Raw genomic sequence first — 6,202 nt, 5'->3', positions numbered from 1 at the left:
GGCAGAAGGCTCTGTGGGGCGGGGCTGGGGGGTGGTGTCATAGGCCACAGTGAGGGGGCCTCTGGACCCAGGGACCTGAGGAAGAAGCCATGGGACAGCAGGAAGGGGGAAGGACACACTCACACCGCAGCACAGGAAGTGGAGTTAGAGGCGCCTTGCCCTGCGATCACGCAGACCCTGACCTTTCGTGGATCACGGAGGGACAGTCCCCGGCTGACAGCTCTCTCCAGCTGCCCTCACCCATCTGCTGTCTCTGCGTCTTGAATTACTTGCACAGCGCACCCCAGGAGTTTGCCGTGCTGTTCCTTCCCCAGAATGCTCTTCCCTACGAGTCCGCACCGCTCATCACCCTCTCACAGGGGCCCACTCAGACCGCTTGTCGGTCCCCCGGCTACAGTGTCAGTTCGATGAGTAACTCAGGCCAACCGCTCATTTCTCTCATGTCCCAGTGCACAGCGAATTCTTCTCCGAGTAGATCATTTCATTTCTCCTTTCTCCTAGCCTGAAACTAAGGGGTTTCCCCACGCTAGGCAGTGAGAAAGAGGGTGCATTGGGTTTGACTCCAGGCTGTGTGACCCCAAAGGCATGCCTGTAACCCATGTGCTCCCTACATCCCTGTGACAGCCACCCACACCAGGACCCTGCCTGGAGGGACCCCAAGCTGAGAGGGGCTCAGCCCTTAGGGAACGCCTTGGAGGCAACTTGATCGGTCTCTTGCAGCTTGGATGGGGCCCAGTGCCGGGTCCTTAGGCAGAGCCCCTCCCTGTGAGTTAGGGGAGCAGCTCCACTATTCCTCTACCCCTCACCCCTGCAAGTCTGACACACAAGCTGTGCGTCATCAGGCAGGGCTCCGACGCCCTCTGGAAACTTGGTGCCCTCCTGCCCCACCCTGTAAACTGGGACAGTCACACCTGCCCAGCAGGTGCGTCTGTGAGGAGCACAGGGGAGACTGTGCAGAAAAGATCTCCTGGACAGGAATGTGCCTCTACCTCTCTGCAAAGGCCGGGCGCTGGCAGGGAGCTGGGGGTGGGAAGGGGGCCAGAGAAGGGCTCAGTCCCCCTTGGCCCCCAGCTGGAGAAAGAGGCTGAGCTAGGGGCTGCCAAAGTTATGAGTCAGCTGTCCCTGAAAAGCCAGGCAGCCCAGGGCCTGGCAGGGGGTGGAGGGCTGGGCTGGGTCCCCTCTGTGGGTGGGGAGAGTGGAGAGGGTCTCCCCAGGGAAGAGCAAAGCTACCCAGGCCAGGAGCCATGTGGCAAAGAGGAAACTTGGGGCTGCCTGCCCCTCCCCTCAGACTACCATGATATCCCAGCCCCACCAGCCCACAGTGTCCCTGGGCCCCTCTGAATCATGGGGCTTTAGGGAATAGCAAGCTGACTCTTCACTGTACAGATGGGCACGTCATCCCCAGGAGGAGCGGTGAGTCCTGGGGTCACAGAGCCGGCCAGTGTCAGGGCTGGGGATGTGCCCACCTCCACCTGGCCTCAAGGCTTGGCACTTGGCTCTGCACCAAGGACACGTCACTCAAGTGCAGCTGTCCCTTATGATGCTGGGTTGGACCCTCCAGCGAAGGCAGGCTCTGACCCCACACTGGAGACCCCATCCAGAGCCTCTTCGTGCCCCACTCTCACCTCACCCCACCCCACCCGATGCTCCAGCCACGGGGAACTTCTTGCAGTTTCCCCAACTAACCAGGCTCCCTCCAGCCTCTGGGCCTTTGCTTATGCTGTTCCTTCTGCCTGGAAAGTCATTTCCCTCTGTTCCCTGGCCAGCTTGTACCCCTCCCTCCACCCCCAGCACAAACAGTGGACGTGGCTTCCTTTAAGAAGTGCTCCCTCTCCTCCTGCCCCCTCGAAGCCAGGGCCGTGTGGCCCTCTCTGGACTCCTGCCACGTAGAGGCCACTCTGCAGGGCCCTGGCTCAGGCCCAGCTCCAAGCCATGACCTCTGCACGGCGGGGGCTCCGTGTTTGCTCAGGGAGGGGATCTGGGAATGAAGAGGGATGAGCTCCTCATGGTGGAGTGTCTTTGGGTGGGAGGCAGGCTTCAGGGAGCACTCTCCTCCTCCCTCTCATTCCCCTCCTCGTGAAGCTGGGGAGATGGGGGAGCCTGGAAGGAGGAGGAGATGTCACTCTCTCTCCCAAGGTTGTCTCCCTCTTCCAGGGGCTGGCTCCGCCCCTGCTCTGTGGGCCCCATTTCTCACTCCTGCTGCTTCCTTCTCTTTGTATTTTCTGGTTCAAATTCCAGAAAGAGGGATATAATGGCCGTGTCCTGGGTCACATACCATTCCAGAATTCATTATTTAATAGTCTTCCGCCAGAGGCCGGGGCAGGTCCACACACCAAGCAGCTAGTTCTTCACTCAAAAATGCCTTCACTCATTCAAAACCGGAGGGCAAGTTCTCCTGAGACTCTCTCGCTGCTGGGAGGGAGGTGCTGGGAGGGCCTGCTTGGAGCGGGGGCTTTGACCACAGACTGCCTGGCCAGCCCAGGCCCTTAGATGCAGCTCATTCAGTAAGACACCCCCATCTCTTCCAAAGCCCCAGTCATGGCCACAGGGACCTCATTTTTCTCCCCACTGCTGCCAGTGGGCAATTTGGGAAGGCTGTGTCCACCTTCCCCACCCCCAGCCCCTCCAGCCGGTCAGAACTGTGCTCAGGACACTGGCTCATTCCCTGCGCCCCTGCCCTTAAGCCTGTTTTCTCCCTGGCCCACCACTGTCTCCCACAGCCCCCATCTTGGTAAAAAGCACATCCTACTCCCCAACACCCCTTAATTAATCGTGGGGCCCTGCCAGTCAGACCCATGCCACCGCCAGGCCCCCACTCGGCCATCCACCTCTCCTGGTCAGAAGCCAGTGGCCAACTCAAAATAACTATTTCCCTTTCCTCCAACACAACTGTCCCTTCTGGGAAGGAACAACAGCTGCAAGGGATTAAGGGGGGAACGGAACCAGAGAACCCCCACCCACAGCCCACACCCAGGCCCAAGCCCACAGAACATCGAACATGGGGGTAAGGAGCCTACCCCTCACAGAGTCCTCTTCCCCAGGAGTAGGAGGTGAGAGAGGGGACCTGAAGGGCAGCAGCTCCCCCAGCCCAGCACCCCTCTTGGCCCACCTGTGGGCGGAACTGGGCTTGCCTCCAAGCCTGGGATGCTGCTGGGACATCCATGGAAGGAGCTGCATCTCCCCTCCCTCCCCGCCCGCACCCTGACCGAAGAGCACCCTCTCGGAGTGACTCTCTCCTCACTCACATTAGCACAGCCGGATCAGCAGTGCCTCTTCATTGGCGAAAGGTCAAGTCCAAAACATGTGACCTGCCAGAGGAGTTCAAATGGTGCCTCAATCCCCGTTAAAACGGGGCATAAGAATTTGGTAAGCCCAGCCGTCCAAGACCTTCAGAACTTTTTAGTCTGGAACCCCTACAGGACCTGCAGCTCAGCCAGCCCCCCACACCCTTAGCAGAAACTTCCCAGGGATCCAGCTTCCTCTGGTCCCTACAGCCTCACATCCCCACGGAGAGTGAACAGACACTTTGCCGAGCGTCCGGACCAGGCAGCCGGAATCTCCTGCGGCCTTGCTAGTCAGTTTTGTACTTGTGGCTGAATTTGCTTCCTCAGCCCACCAGCAGGTAAGCCAGCTTGGAAGGGGGACAATGACAGCTTTCCCCAACTCTGTCTGATGGTTGGAGGCACCTGATAGTCACCAAGAATCTGGCATGTTGGCTTAGATCGGTTTTCAATACCAAGAGAAGAGGTCCCAGGCTTGGAAGGGTGCTGTAGAATCCCAGTGCACATGAAGGCTGTCTCGGGGAGGGGAGGCGGCTTTGGAGGTGACTTGGAACCCAAACGCTAGAATGTGTGAATCAATTGTACCATATTTACTGATTTCATTATATTCCCTCCTCAAACACCAGGATTCACAACTTAAGACTTAATGGAAGAAAGAGTTGGGGGAGATCCAAGTGATGACAGAGGCCCTTATATTTATTACCCTCACGCAGTAAAACAGCAGAGGCTCCCGGTGACGTTTTCCACCCATGTAATAAGGGTTTCTGTCCAATGTGTTTCCATATCACACCCCTTGCACAGTTTTTTTTTTTTTTGCTTTGCTTCAGACACCATGGATACCAAGAGGCACAATTTTCCCGAGGCTCACGCTCCATCCAGATGCTCAATGCCCGAGGATTACAACGAGGAGGGCCTGTCACAGCCCAGGGGCACTCGTGGTTTGCATTGCAGGAAAATGTATAGAGCTGTAAGTTACCTACTAGAATTCTGTAGAAAAGGAACTTCAGGTGTTTTGGGGACAGGGGGAGATTGTTTTCTGCAGATGTGCCCGGGGCAGGGTTGCTTTATACGTTCTTCCTTCCCAGCATTTGGCCTTTCTGCCCTAAAGCTATCGTATCAATTCTTGCTCCCTCCAACTTAGAGCAGCTTCTCAAGTGACAGAAACATCAGAAATTACCAAAGGAAGCTGTTAAACATGTAGATTTCTGGGCCAGATTTAGAACTCCTGAAAGAGAATCTGCATTTTAATGAGTTGGGCCCCAAGAGCCTGCATTTTAATAGGCCAGGGCTAAGTAATGTAAATTAGATTTTTTTTTAAATGGAGAAATATAATCAGAAGAATAGCTTTGTGAATTTAATTCAGATAGTAATGAAGCAAACATCCATGTATGAACGAGACATGAAAATAAAGGTTAGGAAATAAAGCCATGGTGGTCCCTGGAAGCCCCCTGAAGGGCCTCTGGTCACTTGTGGCCCCTTACCCGCAACTCTAGGTAAAGCACTCTCCAGACCTTTGAAATACTCAGTGCCCTGCCTGTCACTATAGATCGTGGTTTATAAATGAATCCTAGAACAATATATTCTTTTGCTTATTTAAAAATTGCATGGAAATGGAATTGTACTTAACATATTGTGCCTTGCTGTTCTCACTGAATTATGGTTGTGTGGTTCCTGTGTTGTTCCACCTAGTTGTACTTTGCTGCTTTTCATTGCTGCGTAGTATTCCATTATGTGAAGATAACACACTTGCTCTATCATCAGGTTAATTTTGTTGATGAGGAAGGAGTGATTGAAGTTGAGTGATTGAAGAGCCCAGCTCCAGGGTTAGACAGCCTGTGTCTGAAACCTGCTTCTACCACCAGGGGGATCACTAAGGAAGCGCGGGCACGTGCATCTCTGTGCCTTGCTTTCCTCATCTGTAAAATGACAATAATAGTTCCTGTTTCAGTGTTGTGATAATTCAGTAAAGCAAATACATGTAAAGTAGTTAAAACTTTGCCTGACTCATACGAATACTTTCAGTTCAGGAATGGGAACTGGGATTTCCATCTTGCCAGATTCTTTGCAGTTTGAATTTGTGATGAGCATGTGGTACTTTTATGGTCCGTTAGTTAAACACAAACCTTTGCCCCACAGTTTTCACCTTCAGCCTCAGGCCCTGGACTTCAGCTAATGTGTGACTGAGAAGTGACAAACTGGGCAAGCCCTCACTGCCAACGCAGAGCGGAGTCTAATCCTTGACCTCTCCCGAGCAGCCTGGCTCAGCCACCCAAGTGGACATTATCTGACCTGCCAATGTCCTCTACAAAAGGCATAGCCAGACACACAGGAGGCAGGGGGATGTCAACACAGGGGGTGGACAGGGTTGGCATATGACTCCCATCACGTGATCTGGGGCCTCATTTTGCCCCTGCCCTCTGAGTGGGGCGAGCACAGGTCTCTCCGAGCACAGTGTCCTCCTCATCAGTAAAATGGGGCAAGAGGAGACTGAGACGAGAGCTCCAAGACCTTTCGCAGCGAGTTCCCTGACACTAAGGCTTTGGCTGTGGCCACTGAGGTGCTAGGGCAACCAGCCTGGGGGCCATTCTCTGGCACTGTCTCCTCCAGAGATGCCTCAGGGAGGGGCTGGTCCGACAGTCTTGTTGGCTTGGCTGCAGGGGAAGTGGCCGATTGACCAATGGCAAATAGGGGCCCTAGTGGAACTGTTCTCTCCCAAGATGAGCCCTGTTGGGAGGGCTGCACACCTGGCCCCTCGAGTTCATACCAACTAACTACCCCTCACTGGGAAGGCGATTCCTCCTAAAGCACCCACGGCCTCCGAGGAGTGGTAACCAACTGCCTGCTCCAGCTTCAACAATCTGAGGCCCCTCTGGCCTCCGCTCCGTGATGGAGGCCTCCAGCCCCCACCACCTGCCCTTTCC

This window comes from Molossus molossus, unplaced genomic scaffold, assembly GCF_014108415.1.
Source record: "Molossus molossus isolate mMolMol1 unplaced genomic scaffold, mMolMol1.p scaffold_m16_p_21, whole genome shotgun sequence".
In the NCBI taxonomy this organism is placed as follows: Eukaryota; Metazoa; Chordata; class Mammalia; order Chiroptera; family Molossidae; genus Molossus; species Molossus molossus.
This window is presented reverse-complemented; position numbering follows the sequence as displayed.